The sequence below is a fragment of the Leptonotus elevatus genome, unplaced genomic scaffold (assembly GCF_054856555.1).
Source record: "Leptonotus elevatus isolate MCC_2025b unplaced genomic scaffold, RoL_Lele_1.0 HiC_scaffold_23, whole genome shotgun sequence".
Classification (NCBI taxonomy): domain Eukaryota; kingdom Metazoa; phylum Chordata; class Actinopteri; order Syngnathiformes; family Syngnathidae; genus Leptonotus; species Leptonotus elevatus.
Genome location: NW_028233620.1, coordinates 2263243 through 2288027, shown reverse-complemented (window position 1 = coordinate 2288027; position 24785 = coordinate 2263243).

Here is a 24785-nt window from a genome sequence, read left to right as displayed (position 1 = left end):
TAACTAAATGTTGTAGACTCAAACTTTTTGCTGTCATTAGTGTATTTTAGCAACTTGAAGATGATTCCAGCATTAATTTCATTGTGCTTTTGCTCATTTTGAAGATTTTGACAGTTTCACCTGAAGTGTACTATCGGGCTGAAAATGCATTTAAAGCAATACAAAGTTCATTTTGGCTCTCACACCTTAACTAAATGTTGTAGACTCAAACTTTTTGCTGTCATTAGTGTATTTTAGCAACTTGAAGATGATTCCAGCATTAATTTCATCGTGCTTTTGCTCATTTTGAAGATTTTGACAGTTTCACCTGAAGTGTACATTCAGGTGCTAAAAACGCGTTTACAGCAATAAAAAGTTCATTTTGGCTCTCACACCATAACTAAATGTTGTAGACTCAAACTTCTTGCTGTCATTAGTGTATTTTAGCAACTTGAAGGTGATTCCAGCATTAATTTCATTGTGCTTTTGCTCATTTTGAAGATTTTGACAGTTTCACCTGAAGTGTACAATCTTGGGCTGAAAACGCGTTTAAAGCAATTCAAAGTTCATTTAGGCTCTCACACCTTAACTAAATGTTGTAGACTCAAACTTTTTGCTGTCATTAGTGTATTTTAGCAACTTGAAGATGATTCCAGCATTAATTTCATCGTGCTTTTGCTCATTTTGAAGATTTTGACAGTTTCACCTGAAGTGTACATTCAGGTGCTGAAAACGCGTTATCAGCAATAAAAAGTTCATTTTGGCTCTCACACCATAACTAAATGTTGTAGACTCAAACTTCTTGCTGTCATTAGTGTATTTTAGCAACTTGAAGGTGATTCCAGCATTAATTTCATTGTGCTTTTGCTCATTTTGAAGATTTTGACAGTTTCACCTGAAGTGTACAGTCTTGGGCTGAAAATGCGTTTAAAGCAATACAAAGTTCATTTAGGCTCTCACACCTTAACTAAATGTTGTAGACTCAAACTTTTTGCTGTCATTAGTGTATTTTAGCAGCTTGAAGATGATTCCAGCATTAATTTAATTGTGCTTTTGCTCATTTTGAAGATTTTGACAGTTTCACCTGAAGTGTCCAATCGGGCTGAAAATGCATTTAAAGCAATACAAAGTTAATTTTGGCTCTCACACCTTAACTAAATGTTGTAGACTCAAACTTTTTGCTGTCATTAGTGTATTTTAGCAACTTGAAGATGATTCCAGCATTAATTTCATTGTGCTTTTGCTCATTTTGAAGATTTTGACAGTTTCACCTGAAGTGTACAATCAGGGGCTAAAAATGCGTTTAAAGCAATACAAATATCATTTAGGCTCTCACACCTTAACTAAATGTTGTAGACTCAAACTTGTTACTGTCATTAGTGTATTTTAGCAGCTTGAAGATGATTCCAGCATTAATTTAATGGTGCTTTTGCTCATTTTGAAGATTTTGACAGTTTCACCTGAAGTGTCCAATCAGGCTGAAAATGCATTTAAAGCAATACAAAGTTAATTTTGGCTCTCACACCTTAACTAAATGTTGTAGACTCAAACTTTTTGCTGTCATTAGTGTATTTTAGCAACTTGAAGATGATTCCAGCATTAATTTCATTGTGCTTTTGCTCATTTTGAATATTTTGACAGTTTCACCTGAAGTGTACAATCAGGTGCTGAAAACGCGTTTACAGCAATACAAAGTTCATTTTGGCTCTCACACCTTAACTAAATGTTGTAGACTCAAACTTGTTGCTGTCATTAGTGTATTTTAGCAACTTGAAGATGATTCCAGCATTAATTTCATTGTGCTTTTGCTCATTTTGAAGATTTTGACAGTTTCACCTGAATTGTACAATCAAGGGCTGAAAACGCGTTTAAAGCAATGAAAAGTTCATTTAGGCTTTCACACCTTAACTAAATGTTGTAGACTCAAACTTTTTGCTGTCATTAGTGTATTTTAGCAACTTGAAGATGATTCCAGCATTCATTTCATTGTGCTTTTGCTCATTTTGAAGATTTTGACAGTTTCACCTGAAGTGTACAATCAGGTGCTGAAAACGCGATTACAGCAATACAAAGTTCATTTTGGCTCTCACACCTTAACTAAATGTTGTAGACTCAAACTTGTTGCTGTCATTAGTGTATTTTAGCAACTTGAAGATGTTTCCAGCATTAATTTCATTGTTCTTTTGCTCATTTTGAAGAATTTGACAGTTTCACCTGAAGTGTACATTCGGGCTGAAAATGCATTTAAAGCAATACAAAGTTCATTTTGGCTCTCACACCTTAACTAAATGTTGTAGACTTAAACTTTTTACTGTCATTAGTGTATTTTAGCAACTTAAAGATGATTCCAGCATTAATTTAATTGTGCTTTTGCTCATTTTGAATATTTTGACAGTTTCACCTGAAGTGTACAATCAGGTGCTGAAAACGCGTTTACAGCAATACAAAGTTCATTTTGGCTCTCACACCTTAACTAAATGTTGTAGACTCAAACTTTTTGCTGTCATTAGTGTATTTTAGCAACTTGAAGATGATTCCAGCATTAATTTCATTGTGCTTTTGCTCATTTTGAATATTTTGACAGTTTCACCTGAAGTGTACAATCAGGTGCTGAAAACGCGTTTACAGCAATACAAAGTTCATTTTGGCTCTCACACCTTAACTAAATGTTGTAGACTCAAACTTGTTGCTGTCATTAGTGTATTTTAGCAACTTGAAGATGTTTCCAGCATTAATTTCATTGTGCTTTTGCTCATTTTGAAGAATTTGACAGTTTCACCTGAAGTGTACATTCGGGCTGAAAATGCATTTAAAGCAATACAAAGTTCATTTTGGCTCTCACACCTTAACTAAATGTTGTAGACTCAAACTTTTTGCTGTCATTAGTGTATTTTAGCAAGTTGAAGATGATTCCAGCATTAATTTCATTGTGCTTTTGCTCATTTTGAAGATTTTGACAGTTTCACCTGAAGTGTACAATCAGGTGCTGAAAACGCGTTTACAGCAATACAAAGTTCATTTTGGCTCTCACACCTTAACTAAATGTTGTAGACTCAAACTTTTTGCTGTCATTAGTGTATTTTAGCAACTTGAAGATGATTCCAGCATTAATTTCATTGTGCTTTTGCTCATTTTGAAGATTTTGACAGTTTCACCTGAAGTGTACTATCGGGCTGAAAATGCATTTAAAGCAATACAAAGTTCATTTTGGCTCTCACACCTTAACTAAATGTTGTAGACTCAAACTTTTTGCTGTCATTAGTGTATTTTAGCAACTTGAAGATGATTCCAGCATTAATTTCATTGTGCTTTTGCTCATTTTGAAGATTTTGACAGTTTCACCTGAAGTGTACTATCGGGCTGAAAATGCATTTAAAGCAATACAAAGTTCATTTTGGCTCTCACACCTTAACTAAATGTTGTAGACTCAAACTTTTTGCTGTCATTAGTGTATTTTAGCAACTTGAAGATGATTCCAGCATTAATTTCATCGTGCTTTTGCTCATTTTGAAGATTTTGACAGTTTCACCTGAAGTGTACATTCAGGTGCTGAAAAACGCGTTTACAGCAATAAAAAGTTCATTTTGGCTCTCACACCATAACTAAATGTTGTAGACTCAAACTTCTTGCTGTCATTAGTGTAGATTAGGAACTTGAAGGTGATTCCAGCATTAATTTCATTGTGCTTTTGCTCATTTTGAAGATTTTGACAGTTTCACCTGAAGTGTACAATCTTGGGCTGAAAACGCGTTTAAAGCAATACAAAGTTCATTTAGGCTCTCACACCTTAACTAAATGTTGTAGACTCAAACTTTTTGCTGTCATTAGTGTATTTTAGCAACTTGAAGATGATTCCAGCATTAATTTCATCGTGCTTTTGCTCATTTTGAAGATTTTGACAGTTTCACCTGAAGTGTACATTCAGGTGCTGAAAACGCGTTATCAGCAATAAAAAGTTCATTTTGGCTCTCACACCATAACTAAATGTTGTAGACTCAAACTTCTTGCTGTCATTAGTGTATTTTAGCAACTTGAAGGTGATTCCAGCATTAATTTCATTGTGCTTTTGCTCATTTTGAAGATTTTGACAGTTTCACCTGAAGTGTACAATCTTGGGCTGAAAACGCGTTTAAAGCAATACAAAGTTCATTTAGGCTCTCACACCTTAACTATATGTTGTAGACTCAAACTTTTTGCTGTCATTAGTGTATTTTAGCAACTTGAAGATGATTCCAGCATTAATTTCATTGTGCTTTTGCTCATTTTTAAGATTTTGACAGTTTCACCTGAAGTGTACAATCGGGCTGAAAATGCATTTAAAGCAATACAAAGTTAATTTAGGCTCTCACACCTTAACTAAATGTTGTAGACTCAAACTTGTTGCTGTCATTAGTGTATTTTAGCAACTTGAAGATGTTTCCAGCATTAATTTCGTTGTGCTTTTGCTCATTTTGAAGATTTTGACAGTTTCACCTGAAGTGTCCAATCGGGCTGAAAATGCATTTAAAGCAATACAAAGTTAATTTTGGCTCTCACACCTTAACTAAATGTTGTAGACTCAAACTTTTTGCTGTCATTAGTGTATTTTAGCAACTTGAAGATGATTCCAGCATTAATTTCATTGTGCTTTTGCTCATTTTGAAGATTTTGACAGTTTCACCTGAAGTGTCCAATCGGGCTGAAAATGCATTTAAAGCAATACAAAGTTAATTTTGGCTCTCACACCTTAACTAAATGTTGTAGACTCAAACTTGTTGCTGTCATTAGTGTATTTTAGCAACTTGAAGATGATTCCAGCATTAATTTCATTGTGCTTTTGCTCATTTTGAAGATTTTGACAGTTTCACCTGAATTGTACAATCAAGGGCTGAAAACGCGTTTAAAGCAATGAAAAGTTCATTTAGGCTTTCACACCTTAACTAAATGTTGTAGACTCAAACTTTTTGCTGTCATTAGTGTATTTTAGCAACTTGAAGATGATTCCAGCATTCATTTCATTGTGCTTTTGCTCATTTTGAAGAATTTGACAGTTTCACCTGAAGTGTACATTCGGGCTGAAAATGCATTTAAAGCAATACAAAGTTCATTTTGGCTCTCACACCTTAACTAAATGTTGTAGACTTAAACTTTTTACTGTCATTAGTGTATTTTAGCAACTTAAAGATGATTCCAGCATTAATTTCATTGTGCTTTTGCTCATTTTGAATATTTTGACAGTTTCACCTGAAGTGTACAATCAGGTGCTGAAAACGCGTTTACAGCAATACAAAGTTCATTTTGGCTCTCACACCTTAACTAAATGTTGTAGACTCAAACTTTTTGCTGTCATTAGTGTATTTTAGCAACTTGAAGATGATTCCAGCATTAATTTCATTGTGCTTTTGCTCATTTTGAATATTTTGACAGTTTCACCTGAAGTGTACAATCAGGTGCTGAAAACGCGTTTACAGCAATACAAAGTTCATTTTGGCTCTCACACCTTAACTAAATGTTGTAGACTCAAACTTGTTGCTGTCATTAGTGTATTTTAGCAACTTGAAGATGTTTCCAGCATTAATTTCATTGTGCTTTTGCTCATTTTGAAGAATTTGACAGTTTCACCTGAAGTGTACATTCGGGCTGAAAATGCATTTAAAGCAATACAAAGTTCATTTTGGCTCTCACACCTTAACTAAATGTTGTAGACTCAAACTTTTTGCTGTCATTAGTGTATTTTAGCAACTTGAAGATGAGTCCAGCATTAATTTCATTGTGCTTTTGCTCATTTTGAAGATTTTGACAGTTTCACCTGAAGTGTACTATCGGGCTGAAAATGCATTTAAAGCAATACAAAGTTCATTTTGGCTCTCACACCTTAACTAAATGTTGTAGACTCAAACTTTTTGCTGTCATTAGTGTATTTTAGCAACTTGAAGATGATTCCAGCATTAATTTCATCGTGCTTTTGCTAATTTTGAAGATTTTGACAGTTTCACCTGAAGTGTACATTCAGGTGCTGAAAACGCGTTTACAGCAATAAAAAGTTCATTTTGGCTCTCACACCATAACTAAATGTTGTAGACTCAAACTTCTTGCTGTCATTAGTGTATTTTAGCAACTTGAAGGTGATTCCAGCATTAATTTCATTGTGCTTTTGCTCATTTTGAAGATTTTGACAGTTTCACCTGAAGTGTACAATCTTGGGCTGAAAACGCGTTTAAAGCAATACAAAGTTCATTTAGGCTCTCACACCTTAACTAAATGTTGTAGACTCAAACTTTTTGCTGTCATTAGTGTATTTTAGCAACTTGAAGATGATTCCAGCATTAATTTCATTGTGCTTTTGCTCATTTTTAAGATTTTGACAGTTTCACCTGAAGTGTACAATCGGGCTGAAAATGCATTTAAAGCAATACAAAGTTCATTTAGGCTCTCACACCTTAACTAAATGTTGTAGACTCAAACTTGTTGCTGTCATTAGTGTATTTTAGCAACTTGAAGATGATTCCAGCATTAATTTCATTGTGCTTTTGCTCATTTTGAAGATTTTGACAGTTTCACCTGAAGTGTACAATCAGGGGCTGAAAATGCGTTTAAAGCAATACAAAGTTCATTTAGGCTCTCACACCTTAACTAAATGTTGTAGACTCAAACTTTTTGCTGTCATTAGTGTATTTTAGCAGCTTGAAGATGATTCCAGCATTAATTGAATTGTGCTTTTGCTCATTTTGAATATTTTGACAGTTTCACCTGAAGTGTACAATAAGGTGCTGAAAACGCGTTTACAGCAATACAAAGTTCATTTTGGCTCTCACACCTTAACTAAATGTTGTAGACTCAAACTTGTTGCTGTCATTAGTGTATTTTAGCAACTTGAAGATGTTTCCAGCATTAATTTCATTGTGCTTTTGCTCATTTTGAAGAATTTGACAGTTTCACCTGAAGTGTACATTCGGGCTGAAAATGCATTTAAAAAAATACAAAGTTCATTTTGGCTCTCACACCTTAACTAAATGTTGTAGACTCAAACTTTTTGCTGTCATTAGTGTATTTTAGCAGCTTGAAGATGATTCCAGCATTAATTTAATTGTGCTTTTGCTCATTTTGAAGATTTCGACAGTTTCACCTGAAGTGTCCAATCGGGCTGAAAATGCATTTAAAGCAATACAAAGTTAATTTTGGCTCTCACACCTTAACTAAATGTTGTAGACTCAAACTTTTTGCTGTCATTAGTGTATTTTAGCAACTTGAAGATGATTCCAGCATTAATTTCATCGTGCTTTTGCTCATTTTGAAGATTTTGACAGTTTCACCTGAAGTGTACATTCAGGTGCTGAAAACGCGTTTACAGCAATAAAAAGTTCATTTTGGCTCTCACACCATAACTAAATGTTGTAGACTCAAACTTCTTGCTGTCATTAGTGTATTTTAGCAACTTGAAGGTGATTCCAGCATTAATTTCATTGTGCTTTTGCTCATTTTGAAGATTTTGACAGTTTCACCTGAAGTGTACAATCTTGGGCTGAAAACGCGTTTAAAGCAATACAAAGTTCATTTAGGCTCTCACACCTTAACTAAATGTTGTAGACTCAAACTTTTTGCTGTCATTAGTGTATTTTAGCAGCTTGAAGATGATTCCAGCATTAATTTAATTGTGCTTTTGCTCATTTTGAAGATTTTGACAGTTTCACCTGAAGTGTCCAATCGGGCTGAAAATGCATTTAAAGCAATACAAAGTTAATTTTGGCTCTCACACCTTAACTAAATGTTGTAGACTCAAACTTTTTGCTGTCATTAGTGTATTTTAGCAACTTGAAGATGATTCCAGCATTAATTTCATTGTGCTTTTGCTCATTTTGAAGATTTTGACAGTTTCACCTGAAGTGTACAATCAGGGGCTGAAAATGCGTTTAAAGCAATACAAATATCATTTAGGCTCTCACACCTTAACTAAATGTTGTAGACTCAAACTTGTTACTGTCATTAGTGTATTTTAGCAGCTTGAAGATGATTCCAGCATTAATTTAATGGTGCTTTTGCTCATTTTGAAGATTTTGACAGTTTCACCTGAAGTGTCCAATCGGGCTGAAAATGCATTTAAAGCAATACAAAGTTAATTTTGGCTCTCACACCTTAACTAAATGTTGTAGACTCAAACTTGTTGCTGTCATTAGTGTATTTTAGCAACTTGAAGATGATTCCAGCATTAATTTCATTGTGCTTTTGCTCATTTTTAAGATTTTGACAGTTTCACCTGAAGTGTACAATCGGGCTGAAAATGCATTTAAAGCAATACAAAGTTAATTTAGGCTCTCACACCTTAACTAAATGTTGTAGACTCAAACTTGTTGCTGTCATTAGTGTATTTTAGCAACTTGAAGATGTTTCCAGCATTAATTTCGTTGTGCTTTTGCTCATTTTGAAGAATTTGACAGTTTCACCTGAAGTGTACATTCGGGCTGAAAATGCGTTTAAAGCAATACAAAGTTCATTTAGGCTCTCACACCTTAACTAAATGTTGTAGACTCAAACTTTTTGCTGTCATTAGTGTATTTTAGCAACTTGAAGATGATTCCAGCATTAATTTCATTGTGCTTTTGCTCATTTTTAAGATTTTGACAGTTTCACCTGAAGTGTACAATCGGGCTGAAAATGCATTTAAAGCAATACAAAGTTAATTTAGGCTCTCACACCTTAACTAAATGTTGTAGACTCAAACTTGTTGCTGTCATTAGTGTATTTTAGCAACTTGAAGATGATTCCAGCATTAATTTCATTGTGCTTTTGCTCATTTTAAAGATTTTGACAGTTTCACCTGAAGTGTCCAATCGGGCTGAAAATGCATTTAAAGCAATACAAAGTTAATTTTGGCTCTCACAACTTAACTAAATGTTGTAGACTCAAACTTTTTGCTGTCATTAGTGTATTTTAGCAACTTGAAGATGATTCCAGCATTAATTTCATTGTGCTTTTGCTCATTTTGAAGAATTTGACAGTTTCACCTGAAGTGTACAATCAGGGGCTGAAAATGCGTTTAAAGCAATACAAAGTTCATTTAGGCTCTCACACCTTAACTAAATGTTGTAGACTCAAACTTGTTACTGTCATTAGTGTATTTTAGCAGCTTGAAGATGATTCCAGCATTAATTTAATTGTGCTTTTGCTCATTTTGAAGATTTTGACAGTTTCACCTGAATTGTACAATCAAGGGCTGAAAACGCGTTTAAAGCAATGAAAAGTTCATTTAGGCTTTCACACCTTAACTAAATGTTGTAGACTCAAACTTGTTGCTGTCATTAGTGTATTTTAGCAACTTGAAGATGATTCCAGCATTAATTTCATTGTGCTTTTGCTCATTTTTAAGATTTTGACAGTTTCACCTGAAGTGTACAATCGGGCTGAAAATGCATTTAAAGCAATACAAAGTTAATTTAGGCTCTCACACCTTAACTAAATGTTGTAGACTCAAACTTGTTGCTGTCATTAGTGTATTTTAGCAACTTGAAGATGTTTCCAGCATTAATTTCGTTGTGCTTTTGCTCATTTTGAAGATTTTGACAGTTTCACCTGAAGTGTCCAATCGGGCTGAAAATGCATTTAAAGCAATACAAAGTTAATTTTGGCTCTCACACCTTAACTAAATGTTGTAGACTCAAACTTTTTGCTGTCATTAGTGTATTTTAGCAACTTGAAGATGATTCCAGCATTAATTTCATTGTGCTTTTGCTCATTTTGAAGATTTTGACAGTTTCACCTGAAGTGTCCAATCGGGCTGAAAATGCATTTAAAGCAATACAAAGTTAATTTTGGCTCTCACACCTTAACTAAATGTTGTAGACTCAAACTTGTTGCTGTCATTAGTGTATTTTAGCAACTTGAAGATGATTCCAGCATTAATTTCATTGTGCTTTTGCTCATTTTGAAGATTTTGACAGTTTCACCTGAATTGTACAATCAAGGGCTGAAAACGCGTTTAAAGCAATGAAAAGTTCATTTAGGCTTTCACACCTTAACTAAATGTTGTAGACTCAAACTTTTTGCTGTCATTAGTGTATTTTAGCAACTTGAAGATGATTCCAGCATTCATTTCATTGTGCTTTTGCTCATTTTGAAGAATTTGACAGTTTCACCTGAAGTGTACATTCGGGCTGAAAATGCATTTAAAGCAATACAAAGTTCATTTTGGCTCTCACACCTTAACTAAATGTTGTAGACTTAAACTTTTTACTGTCATTAGTGTATTTTAGCAACTTAAAGATGATTCCAGCATTAATTTCATTGTGCTTTTGCTCATTTTGAATATTTTGACAGTTTCACCTGAAGTGTACAATCAGGTGCTGAAAACGCGTTTACAGCAATACAAAGTTCATTTTGGCTCTCACACCTTAACTAAATGTTGTAGACTCAAACTTTTTGCTGTCATTAGTGTATTTTAGCAACTTGAAGATGATTCCAGCATTAATTTCATTGTGCTTTTGCTCATTTTGAATATTTTGACAGTTTCACCTGAAGTGTACAATCAGGTGCTGAAAACGCGTTTACAGCAATACAAAGTTCATTTTGGCTCTCACACCTTAACTAAATGTTGTAGACTCAAACTTGTTGCTGTCATTAGTGTATTTTAGCAACTTGAAGATGTTTCCAGCATTAATTTCATTGTGCTTTTGCTCATTTTGAAGAATTTGACAGTTTCACCTGAAGTGTACATTCGGGCTGAAAATGCATTTAAAGCAATACAAAGTTCATTTTGGCTCTCACACCTTAACTAAATGTTGTAGACTCAAACTTTTTGCTGTCATTAGTGTATTTTAGCAACTTGAAGATGAGTCCAGCATTAATTTCATTGTGCTTTTGCTCATTTTGAAGATTTTGACAGTTTCACCTGAAGTGTACTATCGGGCTGAAAATGCATTTAAAGCAATACAAAGTTCATTTTGGCTCTCACACCTTAACTAAATGTTGTAGACTCAAACTTTTTGCTGTCATTAGTGTATTTTAGCAACTTGAAGATGATTCCAGCATTAATTTCATCGTGCTTTTGCTAATTTTGAAGATTTTGACAGTTTCACCTGAAGTGTACATTCAGGTGCTGAAAACGCGTTTACAGCAATAAAAAGTTCATTTTGGCTCTCACACCATAACTAAATGTTGTAGACTCAAACTTCTTGCTGTCATTAGTGTATTTTAGCAACTTGAAGGTGATTCCAGCATTAATTTCATTGTGCTTTTGCTCATTTTGAAGATTTTGACAGTTTCACCTGAAGTGTACAATCTTGGGCTGAAAACGCGTTTAAAGCAATACAAAGTTCATTTAGGCTCTCACACCTTAACTAAATGTTGTAGACTCAAACTTTTTGCTGTCATTAGTGTATTTTAGCAACTTGAAGATGATTCCAGCATTAATTTCATTGTGCTTTTGCTCATTTTTAAGATTTTGACAGTTTCACCTGAAGTGTACAATCGGGCTGAAAATGCATTTAAAGCAATACAAAGTTCATTTAGGCTCTCACACCTTAACTAAATGTTGTAGACTCAAACTTGTTGCTGTCATTAGTGTATTTTAGCAACTTGAAGATGATTCCAGCATTAATTTCATTGTGCTTTTGCTCATTTTGAAGATTTTGACAGTTTCACCTGAAGTGTACAATCAGGGGCTGAAAATGCGTTTAAAGCAATACAAAGTTCATTTAGGCTCTCACACCTTAACTAAATGTTGTAGACTCAAACTTTTTGCTGTCATTAGTGTATTTTAGCAGCTTGAAGATGATTCCAGCATTAATTGAATTGTGCTTTTGCTCATTTTGAATATTTTGACAGTTTCACCTGAAGTGTACAATAAGGTGCTGAAAACGCGTTTACAGCAATACAAAGTTCATTTTGGCTCTCACACCTTAACTAAATGTTGTAGACTCAAACTTGTTGCTGTCATTAGTGTATTTTAGCAACTTGAAGATGTTTCCAGCATTAATTTCATTGTGCTTTTGCTCATTTTGAAGAATTTGACAGTTTCACCTGAAGTGTACATTCGGGCTGAAAATGCATTTAAAAAAATACAAAGTTCATTTTGGCTCTCACACCTTAACTAAATGTTGTAGACTCAAACTTTTTGCTGTCATTAGTGTATTTTAGCAGCTTGAAGATGATTCCAGCATTAATTTAATTGTGCTTTTGCTCATTTTGAAGATTTCGACAGTTTCACCTGAAGTGTCCAATCGGGCTGAAAATGCATTTAAAGCAATACAAAGTTAATTTTGGCTCTCACACCTTAACTAAATGTTGTAGACTCAAACTTTTTGCTGTCATTAGTGTATTTTAGCAACTTGAAGATGATTCCAGCATTAATTTCATCGTGCTTTTGCTCATTTTGAAGATTTTGACAGTTTCACCTGAAGTGTACATTCAGGTGCTGAAAACGCGTTTACAGCAATAAAAAGTTCATTTTGGCTCTCACACCATAACTAAATGTTGTAGACTCAAACTTCTTGCTGTCATTAGTGTATTTTAGCAACTTGAAGGTGATTCCAGCATTAATTTCATTGTGCTTTTGCTCATTTTGAAGATTTTGACAGTTTCACCTGAAGTGTACAATCTTGGGCTGAAAACGCGTTTAAAGCAATACAAAGTTCATTTAGGCTCTCACACCTTAACTAAATGTTGTAGACTCAAACTTTTTGCTGTCATTAGTGTATTTTAGCAGCTTGAAGATGATTCCAGCATTAATTTAATTGTGCTTTTGCTCATTTTGAAGATTTTGACAGTTTCACCTGAAGTGTCCAATCGGGCTGAAAATGCATTTAAAGCAATACAAAGTTAATTTTGGCTCTCACACCTTAACTAAATGTTGTAGACTCAAACTTTTTGCTGTCATTAGTGTATTTTAGCAACTTGAAGATGATTCCAGCATTAATTTCATTGTGCTTTTGCTCATTTTGAAGATTTTGACAGTTTCACCTGAAGTGTACAATCAGGGGCTGAAAATGCGTTTAAAGCAATACAAATATCATTTAGGCTCTCACACCTTAACTAAATGTTGTAGACTCAAACTTGTTACTGTCATTAGTGTATTTTAGCAGCTTGAAGATGATTCCAGCATTAATTTAATGGTGCTTTTGCTCATTTTGAAGATTTTGACAGTTTCACCTGAAGTGTCCAATCGGGCTGAAAATGCATTTAAAGCAATACAAAGTTAATTTTGGCTCTCACACCTTAACTAAATGTTGTAGACTCAAACTTGTTGCTGTCATTAGTGTATTTTAGCAACTTGAAGATGATTCCAGCATTAATTTCATTGTGCTTTTGCTCATTTTTAAGATTTTGACAGTTTCACCTGAAGTGTACAATCGGGCTGAAAATGCATTTAAAGCAATACAAAGTTAATTTAGGCTCTCACACCTTAACTAAATGTTGTAGACTCAAACTTGTTGCTGTCATTAGTGTATTTTAGCAACTTGAAGATGTTTCCAGCATTAATTTCGTTGTGCTTTTGCTCATTTTGAAGAATTTGACAGTTTCACCTGAAGTGTACATTCGGGCTGAAAATGCGTTTAAAGCAATACAAAGTTCATTTAGGCTCTCACACCTTAACTAAATGTTGTAGACTCAAACTTTTTGCTGTCATTAGTGTATTTTAGCAACTTGAAGATGATTCCAGCATTAATTTCATTGTGCTTTTGCTCATTTTTAAGATTTTGACAGTTTCACCTGAAGTGTACAATCGGGCTGAAAATGCATTTAAAGCAATACAAAGTTAATTTAGGCTCTCACACCTTAACTAAATGTTGTAGACTCAAACTTGTTGCTGTCATTAGTGTATTTTAGCAACTTGAAGATGATTCCAGCATTAATTTCATTGTGCTTTTGCTCATTTTAAAGATTTTGACAGTTTCACCTGAAGTGTCCAATCGGGCTGAAAATGCATTTAAAGCAATACAAAGTTAATTTTGGCTCTCACAACTTAACTAAATGTTGTAGACTCAAACTTTTTGCTGTCATTAGTGTATTTTAGCAACTTGAAGATGATTCCAGCATTAATTTCATTGTGCTTTTGCTCATTTTGAAGAATTTGACAGTTTCACCTGAAGTGTACAATCAGGGGCTGAAAATGCGTTTAAAGCAATACAAAGTTCATTTAGGCTCTCACACCTTAACTAAATGTTGTAGACTCAAACTTGTTACTGTCATTAGTGTATTTTAGCAGCTTGAAGATGATTCCAGCATTAATTTAATTGTGCTTTTGCTCATTTTGAAGATTTTGACAGTTTCACCTGAATTGTACAATCAAGGGCTGAAAACGCGTTTAAAGCAATGAAAAGTTCATTTAGGCTTTCACACCTTAACTAAATGTTGTAGACTCAAACTTGTTGCTGTCATTAGTGTATTTTAGCAACTTGAAGATGATTCCAGCATTCATTTCATTGTGCTTTTGCTCATTTTGAAGATTTTGACAGTTTCACCTGAAGTGTACAATCAGGTGCTGAAAACGCGATTACAGCAATACAAAGTTCATTTTGGCTCTCACACCTTAACTAAATGTTGTAGACTCAAACTTGTTGCTGTCATTAGTGTAATTTAGCAACTTGAAGATGTTTCCAGCATTAATTTCATTGTTCTTTTGCTCATTTTGAAGAATTTGACAGTTTCACCTGAAGTGTACATTCGGGCTGAAAATGCATTTAAAGCAATACAAAGTTCATTTTGGCTCTCACACCTTAACTAAATGTTGTAGACTTAAACTTTTTACTGTCATTAGTGTATTTTAGCAACTTAAAGATGATTCCAGCATTAATTTCATTGTGCTTTTGCTCATTTTGAATATTTTGACAGTTTCACCTGAAGTGTACAATCAGGTGCTGAAAACGCGTTTACAGCAATACAAAGTTCATTTTGGCTCTCACACCTTAACTAAATGTTGTAGACTCAAACTTTTTGCTGTCATTAGTGTATTTTAGCATTTTGAAGATGATTCCAGCATTAATTTCATTGTGCTTTTGCTCATTTTGAATATTTTGACAGTTTCACCTGAAGTGTACAATCAGGTGCTGAAAACGCGTTTACAGCAATACAAAGTTCATTTTGGCTCTCACACCTTAACTAAATGTTGTAGACTCAAACTTGTTGCTGTCATTAGTGTATTTTAGCAACTTGAAGATGTTTCCAGCATTAATTTCATTGTGCTTTTGCTCATTTTGAAGAATTTGACAGTTTCACCTGAAGTGTACATTCGGGCTGAAAATGCATTTAAAGCAATACAAAGTTCATTTTGGCTCTCACACCTTAACTAAATGTTGTAGACTCAAACTTTTTGCTGTCATTAGTGTATTTTAGCAACTTGAAGATGATTCCAGCATTAATTTCATTGTGCTTTTGCTCATTTTGAAGATTTTGACAGTTTCACCTGAAGTGTACAATCAGGTGCTGAAAACGCGTTTACAGCAATACAAAGTTCATTTTGGCTCTCACACCTTAACTAAATGTTGTAGACTCAAACTTTTTGCTGTCATTAGTGTATTTTAGCAACTTGAAGATGATTCCAGCATTAATTTCATTGTGCTTTTGCTCATTTTGAAGATTTTGACAGTTTCACCTGAAGTGTACTATCGGGCTGAAAATGCATTTAAAGCAATACAAAGTTCATTTTGGCTCTCACACCTTAACTAAATGTTGTAGACTCAAACTTTTTGCTTTCATTAGTGTATTTTAGCAACTTGAAGATGATTCCAGCATTAATTTCATTGTGCTTTTGCTCATTTTGAAGATTTTGACAGTTTCACCTGAAGTCTACTATCGGGCTGAAAATGCATTTAAAGCAATACAAAGTTCATTTTGGCTCTCACACCTTAACTAAATGTTGTAGACTCAAACTTTTTGCTGTCATTAGTGTATTTTAGCAACTTGAAGATGATTCCAGCATTAATTTCATCGTGCTTTTGCTCATTTTGAAGATTTTGACAGTTTCACCTGAAGTGTACATTCAGGTGCTAAAAACGCGTTTACAGCAATAAAAAGTTCATTTTGGCTCTCACACCATAACTAAATGTTGTAGACTCAAACTTCTTGCTGTCATTAGTGTATTTTAGCAACTTGAAGGTGATTCCAGCATTAATTTCATTGTGCTTTTGCTCATTTTGAAGATTTTGACAGTTTCACCTGAAGTGTACAATCTTGGGCTGAAAACGCGTTTAGAGCAATTCAAAGTTCATTTAGGCTCTCACACCTTAACTAAATGTTGTAGACTCAAACTTTTTGCTGTCATTAGTGTATTTTAGCAACTTGAAGATGATTCCAGCATTAATTTCATCGTGCTTTTGCTCATTTTGAAGATTTTGACAGTTTCACCTGAAGTGTCCAATCGGGCTGAAAATGCATTTAAAGCAATACAAAGTTAATTTTGGCTCTCACACCTTAACTAAATGTTGTAGACTCAAACTTTTTGCTGTCATTAGTGTATTTTAGCAACTTGAAGATGATTCCAGCATTAATTTCATTGTGCTTTTGCTCATTTTGAAGATTTTGACAGTTTCACCTGAAGTGTACAATCAGGGGCTAAAAATGCGTTTAAAGCAATACAAATATCATTTAGGCTCTCACACCTTAACTAAATGTTGTAGACTCAAACTTGTTACTGTCATTAGTGTATTTTAGCAGCTTGAAGATGATTCCAGCATTAATTTAATGGTGCTTTTGCTCATTTTGAAGATTTTGACAGTTTCACCTGAAGTGTCCAATCGGGCTGAAAATGCATTTAAAGCAATACAAAGTTAATTTTGGCTCTCACACCTTAACTAAATGTTGTAGACTCAAACTTTTTGCTGTCATTAGTGTATTTTAGCAACTTGAAGATGATTCCAGCATTAATTTCATTGTGCTTTTGCTCATTTTGAATATTTTGACAGTTTCACCTGAAGTGTACAATCAGGTGCTGAAAACGCGTTTACAGCAATACAAAGTTCATTTTGGCTCTCACACCTTAACTAAATGTTGTAGACTCAAACTTGTTGCTGTCATTAGTGTATTTTAGCAACTTGAAGATGATTCCAGCATTAATTTCATTGTGCTTTTGCTCATTTTGAAGATTTTGACAGTTTCACCTGAATTGTACAATCAAGGGCTGAAAACGCGTTTAAAGCAATGAAAAGTTCATTTAGGCTTTCACACCTTAACTAAATGTTGTAGACTCAAACTTTTTGCTGTCATTAGTGTATTTTAGCAACTTGAAGATGATTCCAGCATTCATTTCATTGTGCTTTTGCTCATTTTGAAGATTTTGACAGTTTCACCTGAAGTGTACAATCAGGTGCTGAAAACGCGATTACAGCAATACAAAGTTCATTTTGGCTCTCACACCTTAACTAAATGTTGTAGACTCAAACTTGTTGCTGTCATTAGTGTATTTTAGCAACTTGAAGATGTTTCCAGCATTAATTTCATTGTTCTTTTGCTCATTTTGAAGAATTTGACAGTTTCACCTGAAGTGTACATTCGGGCTGAAAATGCATTTAAAGCAATACAAAGTTCATTTTGGCTCTCACACCTTAACTAAATGTTGTAGACTCAAACTTTTTGCTGTCATTAGTGTATTTTAGCAACTTGAAGATGATTCCAGCATTAATTTCATTGTGCTTTTGCTCATTTTGAAGATTTTGACAGTTTCACCTGAAGTGTACAATCAGGTGCTGAAAACGCGTTTACAGCAATACAAAGTTCATTTTGGCTCTCACACCTTAACTAAATGTTGTAGACTCAAACTTTTTGCTGTCATTAGTGTATTTTAGCAACTTGAAGATGATTCCAGCATTAATTTCATCGTGCTTTTGCTCATTTTGAAGATTTTGACAGTTTCACCTGAAGTGTACATTCAGGTGCTGAAAACGCGTTTACAGCAATAAAAAGTTCATTTTGGCTCTCACACCATAACTAAATGTTGTAGACTCAAACTTCTTGCTGTCATTAGTGTATTTTAGCAACTTGAAGGTGATTCCAGCATTAATTTCATTGTGCTTTTGCTCATTTTGAAGATTTTGACAGTTTCACCTGAAGTGTACTATCGGGCTGAAAATGCATTTAAAGCAATACAAAGTTCATTTTGGCTCTCACACCTTAACTAAATGTTGTAGACTCAAACTTTTTGCTGTCATTAGTGTATTTTAGCAACTTGAAGATGATTCCAGCATTAATTTCATCGTGCTTTTGCTCATTTTGAAGATTTTGACAGTTTCACCTGAAGTGTACATTCAGGTGCTGAAAACGCGTTTACAGCAATAAAAAGTTCATTTTGGCTCTCACACCATAACTAAATGTTGTAGACTCAAACTTCTTGCTGTCATTAGTGTAGATTAGGAACTTGAAGGTGATTCCAGCATTAATTTCATTGTGCTTTTGCTCATTTTGAAGATTTTGACAGTTTCACCTGAAGTGTACAATCTTGGGCTGAAAACGCGTTTAAAGCAATACAAAGTTCATTTAGGCTCTCACACCTTAACTAAATGTTGTAGACTCAAACTTTTTGCTCTCATTAGTGTATTTTAGCAACTTGAAGATGATTCCAGCATTAATTTCATCGTGCTTTTGCTCATTTTGAAGATTTTGACAGTTTCACCTGAAGTGTACATTCAGGTGCTGAAAACGCGTTATCAGCAATAAAAAGTTCATTTTGGCTCTCACACCATAACTAAATGTTGTAGACTCAAACTTCTTGCTGTCATTAGTGTATTTTAGCAACTTGAAGGTGATTCCAGCATTAATTTCATTGTGCTTTTGCTCATTTTGAAGATTTTGACAGTTTCACCTGAAGTGTACAATCTTGGGCTGAAAACGCGTTTAAAGCAATACAAAGTTCATTTAGGCTCTCACACCTTAACTATATGTTGTAGACTCAAACTTTTTGCTGTCATTAGTGTATTTTAGCAACTTGAAGATGATTCCAGCATTAATTTCATTGTGCTTTTGCTCATTTTTAAGATTTTGACAGTTTCACCTGAAGTGTACAATCGGGCTGAAAATGCATTTAAAGCAATACAAAGTTAATTTAGGCTCTCACACCTTAACTAAATGTTGTAGACTCAAACTTGTTGCTGTCATTAGTGTATTTTAGCAACTTGAAGATGTTTCCAGCATTAATTTCGTTGTGCTTTTGCTCATTTTGAAGATTTTGACAGTTTCACCTGAAGTGTCCAATCGGGCTGAAAATGCATTTAAAGCAATACAAAGTTAATTTTGGCTCTCACACCTTAACTAAATGTTGTAGACTCAAACTTTTTGCTGTCATTAGTGTATTTTAGCAACTTGAAGATGATTCCAGCATTAATTTCATTGTGCTTTTGCTCATTTTGAAGATTTTGACAGTTTCACCTGAAGTGTCCAATCGGGCTGAAAATGCATTTAAAGCAATACAAAGTTAATTTTGGCTCTCACACCTTAACTAAATGTTGTAGACTCAAACTTGTTGCTGTCATTAGTGTATTTTAGCAACTTGAAGATGATTCCAGCATTAATTTCATTGTGCTTTTGCTCATTTTGAAGATTTTGACAGTTTCACCTGAATTGTACAATCAAGGGCTGAAAACGCGTTTAAAGCAATGAAAAGTTCATTTAGGCTTTCACACCTTAACTAAATGTTGTAGACTCAAACTTTTTGCTGTCATTAGTGTATTTTAGCAACTTGAAGATGATTCCAGCATTCATTTCATTGTGCTTTTGCTCATTTTGAAGAATTTGACAGTTTCACCTGAAGTGTACATTCGGGCTGACAATGCATTTAAAGCAATACAAAGTTCATTTTGGCTCTCACACCTTAACTAAATGTTGTAGACTTAAACTTTTTACTGTCATTAGTGTATTTTAGCAACTTAAAGATGATTCCAGCATTAATTTCATTGTGCTTTTGCTCATTTTGAATATTTTGACAGTTTCACCTGAAGTGTACAATCAGGTGCTGAAAACGCGTTTACAGCAATACAAAGTTCATTTTGGCTCTCACACCTTAACTAAATGTTGTAGACTCAAACTTTTTGCTGTCATTAGTGTATTTTAGCAACTTGAAGATGATTCCAGCATTAATTTCATTGTGCTTTTGCTCATTTTGAATATTTTGACAGTTTCACCTGAAGTGTACTATCGGGCTGAAAATGCATTTAAAGCAATACAAAGTTCATTTTGGCTCTCACACCTTAACTAAATGTTGTAGACTCAAACTTTTTGCTGTCATTAGTGTATTTTAGCAACTTGAAGATGATTCCAGCATTAATTTCATCGTGCTTTTGCTCATTTTGAAGATTTTGACAGTTTCACCTGAAGTGTACATTCAGGTGCTGAAAACGCGTTTACAGCAATAAAAAGTTCATTTTGGCTCTCACACCATAACTAAATGTTGTAGACTCAAACTTCTTGCTGTCATTAGTGTATTTTAGCAACTTGAAGGTGATTCCAGCATTAATTTCATTGTGCTTTTGCTCATTTTGAAGATTTTGACAGTTTCACCTGAAGTGTACAATCTTGGGCTGAAAACGCGTTTAAAGCAATACAAAGTTCATTTAGGCTCTCACACCTTAACTAAATGTTGTAGACTCAAACTTTTTGCTGTCATTAGTGTATTTTAGCAACTTGAAGATGATTCCAGCATTAATTTCATTGTGCTTTTGCTCATTTTTAAGATTTTGACAGTTTCACCTGAAGTGTACAATCGGGCTGAAAATGCATTTAAAGCAATACAAAGTTCATTTAGGCTCTCACACCTTAACTAAATGTTGTAGACTCAAACTTGTTGCTGTCATTAGTGTATTTTAGCAACTTGAAGATGATTCCAGCATTAATTTCATTGTGCTTTTGCTCATTTTGAAGATTTTGACAGTTTCACCTGAAGTGTACAATCAGGGGCTGAAAATGCGTTTAAAGCAATACAAAGTTCATTTAGGCTCTCACACCTTAACTAAATGTTGTAGACTCAAACTTTTTGCTGTCATTAGTGTATTTTAGCAGCTTGAAGATGATTCCAGCATTAATTGAATTGTGCTTTTGCTCATTTTGAATATTTTGACAGTTTCACCTGAAGTGTACAATAAGGTGCTGAAAACGCGTTTACAGCAATACAAAGTTCATTTTGGCTCTCACACCTTAACTAAATGTTGTAGACTCAAACTTGTTGCTGTCATTAGTGTATTTTAGCAACTTGAAGATGTTTCCAGCATTAATTTCATTGTGCTTTTGCTCATTTTGAAGAATTTGACAGTTTCACCTGAAGTGTACATTCGGGCTGAAAATGCATTTAAAAAAATACAAAGTTCATTTTGGCTCTCACACCTTAACTAAATGTTGTAGACTCAAACTTTTTGCTGTCATTAGTGTATTTTAGCAGCTTGAAGATGATTCCAGCATTAATTTAATTGTGCTTTTGCTCATTTTGAAGATTTCGACAGTTTCACCTGAAGTGTCCAATCGGGCTGAAAATGCATTTAAAGCAATACAAAGTTAATTTTGGCTCTCACACCTTAACTAAATGTTGTAGACTCAAACTTTTTGCTGTCATTAGTGTATTTTAGCAACTTGAAGATGATTCCAGCATTAATTTCATCGTGCTTTTGCTCATTTTGAAGATTTTGACAGTTTCACCTGAAGTGTACATTCAGGTGCTGAAAACGCGTTTACAGCAATAAAAAGTTCATTTTGGCTCTCACACCATAACTAAATGTTGTAGACTCAAACTTCTTGCTGTCATTAGTGTATTTTAGCAACTTGAAGGTGATTCCAGCATTAATTTCATTGTGCTTTTGCTCATTTTGAAGATTTTGACAGTTTCACCTGAAGTGTACAATCTTGGGCTGAAAACGCGTTTAAAGCAATACAAAGTTCATTTAGGCTCTCACACCTTAACTAAATGTTGTAGACTCAAACTTTTTGCTGTCATTAGTGTATTTTAGCAGCTTGAAGATGATTCCAGCATTAATTTAATTGTGCTTTTGCTCATTTTGAAGATTTTGACAGTTTCACCTGAAGTGTCCAATCGGGCTGAAAATGCATTTAAAGCAATACAAAGTTAATTTTGGCTCTCACACCTTAACTAAATGTTGTAGACTCAAACTTTTTGCTGTCATTAGTGTATTTTAGCAACTTGAAGATGATTCCAGCATTAATTTCATTGTGCTTTTGCTCATTTTGAAGATTTTGACAGTTTCACCTGAAGTGTACAATCAGGGGCTGAAAATGCGTTTAAAGCAATACAAATATCATTTAGGCTCTCACACCTTAACTAAATGTTGTAGACTCAAACTTGTTACTGTCATTAGTGTATTTTAGCAGCTTGAAGATGATTCCAGCATTAATTTAATGGTGCTTTTGCTCATTTTGAAGATTTTGACAGTCTCACCTGAAGTGTCCAATCGGGCTGAAAATGCATTTAAAGCAATACAAAGTTAATTTTGGCTCTCACACCTTAACTAAATGTTGTAGACTCAAACTTTTTGCTGTCATTAGTGTATTTTAGCAACTTGAAGATGATTCCAGCATTAATTTCATTGTGCTTTTGCTCATTTTGAAGATTTTGACAGTTTCACCTGAAGTGTCCAATCGGGCTGAAAATGCATTTAAAGCAATACAAAGTTAATTTTGGCTCTCACACCTTAACTAAATGTTGTAGACTCAAACTTGTTGCTGTCATTAGTGTATTTTAGCAACTTGAAGATGATTCCAGCATTAATTTAATTGTGCTTTTGCTCATTTTGAAGATTTTGACAGTTTCACCTGAATTGTACAATCAAGGGCTGAAAACGCGTTTAAAGCAATGAAAAGTTCATTTAGGCTTTCACACCTTAACTAAATGTTGTAGACTCAAACTTTTTGCTGTCATTAGTGTATTTTAGCAACTTGAAGATGATTCCAGCATTCATTTCATTGTGCTTTTGCTCATTTTGAAGATTTTGACAGTTTCACCTGAAGTGTACAATCAGGTGCTGAAAACGCGTTTACAGCAATACAAAGTTCATTTTGGCTCTCACACCTTAACTAAATGTTGTAGAATCAAACTTGTTGCTGTCATTAGTGTATTTTAGCAACTTGAAGATGTTTCCAGCATTAATTTCATTCTGCTTTTGCTCATTTTGAAGAATTTGACAGTTTCACCTGAAGTGTACATTCGGGCTGAAAATGCATTTAAAGCAATACAAAGTTCATTTTGGCTCTCACACCTTAACTAAATGTTGTAGACTTAAACTTTTTACTGTCATTAGTGTATTTTAGCAACTTAAAGATGATTCCAGCATTAATTTCATTGTGCTTTTGCTCATTTTGAATATTTTGACAGTTTCACCTGAAGTGTACAATCAGGTGCTGAAAACGCGTTTACAGCAATACAAAGTTCATTTTGGCTCTCACACCTTAACTAAATGTTGTAGACTCAAACTTTTTGCTGTCATTAGTGTATTTTAGCAACTTGAAGATGATTCCAGCATTAATTTCATTGTGCTTTTGCTCATTTTGAAGATTTTGACAGTTTCACCTGAAGTGTACAATCTTGGGCTGAAAACGCGTTTAAAGCAATACAAAGTTCATTTAGGCTCTCACACCTTAACTAAATGTTGTAGACTCAAACTTTTTGCTGTCATTAGTGTATTTTAGCAGCTTGAAGATGATTCCAGCATTAATTTAATTGTGCTTTTGCTCATTTTGAAGATTTTGACAGTTTCACCTGAAGTGTCCAATCGGGCTGAAAATGCATTTAAAGCAATACAAAGTTAATTTTGGCTCTCACACCTTAACTAAATGTTGTAGACTCAAACTTTTTGCTGTCATTAGTGTATTTTAGCAACTTGAAGATGATTCCAGCATTAATTTCATCGTGCTTTTGCTCATTTTGAAGATTTTGACAGTTTCACCTGAAGTGTACATTCAGGTGCTGAAAACGCGTTTACAGCAATAAAAAGTTCATTTTGGCTCTCACACCATAACTAAATGTTGTAGACTCAAACTTCTTGCTGTCATTAGTGTATTTTAGCAACTTGAAGGTGATTCCAGCATTAATTTCATTGTGCTTTTGCTCATTTTGAAGATTTTGACAGTTTCACCTGAAGTGTACAATCTTGGGCTGAAAACGCGTTTAAAGCAATACAAAGTTCATTTAGGCTCTCACACCTTAACTAAATGTTGTAGACTCAAACTTTTTGCTGTCATTAGTGTATTTTAGCAACTTGAAGATGATTCCAGCATTAATTTCATTGTGCTTTTGCTCATTTTTAAGATTTTGACAGTTTCACCTGAAGTGTACAATCGGGCTGAAAATGCATTTAAAGCAATACAAAGTTCATTTAGGCTCTCACACCTTAACTAAATGTTGTAGACTCAAACTTGTTGCTGTCATTAGTGTATTTTAGCAACTTGAAGATGATTCCAGCATTAATTTCATTGTGCTTTTGCTCATTTTGAAGATTTTGACAGTTTCACCTGAAGTGTACAATCAGGGGCTGAAAATGCGTTTAAAGCAATACAAAGTTCATTTAGGCTCTCACACCTTTACTAAATGTTGTAGACTCAAACTTGTTACTGTCATTAGTGTATTTTAGCAGCTTGAAGATGATTCCAGCATTAATTTAATTGTGCTTTTGCTCATTTTGAAGATTTTGACAGTTTCACCTGAAGTGTCCAATCGGGCTGAAAATGCATTTAAAGCAATACAAAGTTAATTTTGGCTCTCACAACTTAACTAAATGTTGTAGACTCAAACTTTTTGCTGTCATTAGTGTATTTTAGCAACTTGAAGATGATTCCAGCATTAATTTCATTGTGCTTTTGCTCATTTTGAAGAATTTGACAGTTTCACCTGAAGTGTACAATCAGGGGCTGAA